Genomic DNA, 270 nt, shown 5'->3' on the forward strand with positions numbered 1-270 from the left:
GCAAATTGCGTTGTGTACTTAATGCACACCACTGCCATGTTTCCCTGCAGTGTTTGACAGGGAAGTGGAGAAGAGAGTGCTAACAATAGCTCTGTCACAATCAAATGCGAGGTCGAGCGAGCGTGTGTGGAGACTCGCTACGTTTTTTTTCGCTATCCATCGTCTCTTATCAAAACATATCGCTCCCGACAGACTCTATCGGCTATACTTATTGCTGTCGTTAGAAACGCAAAAAAGTGATTTCTATCGAACACTAGCGAGGCCTTCGTC

At 45.9% G+C, this 270-nt stretch overlaps 1 protein-coding gene across 1 annotated transcript in view; it reads right to left on the reverse strand.

Moving 5' to 3' along the window:
- LOC119586846 overlaps positions 1 to 270 on the reverse strand; it is a gene marked incomplete at its 5' end in the record, with an annotated part of 53,513 nt that overhangs the window by 19,142 nt on the left and 34,101 nt on the right.

This window comes from Penaeus monodon, chromosome 22 (assembly GCF_015228065.2).
Source record: "Penaeus monodon isolate SGIC_2016 chromosome 22, NSTDA_Pmon_1, whole genome shotgun sequence".
Taxonomy (NCBI): Eukaryota; Metazoa; Arthropoda; class Malacostraca; order Decapoda; family Penaeidae; genus Penaeus; species Penaeus monodon.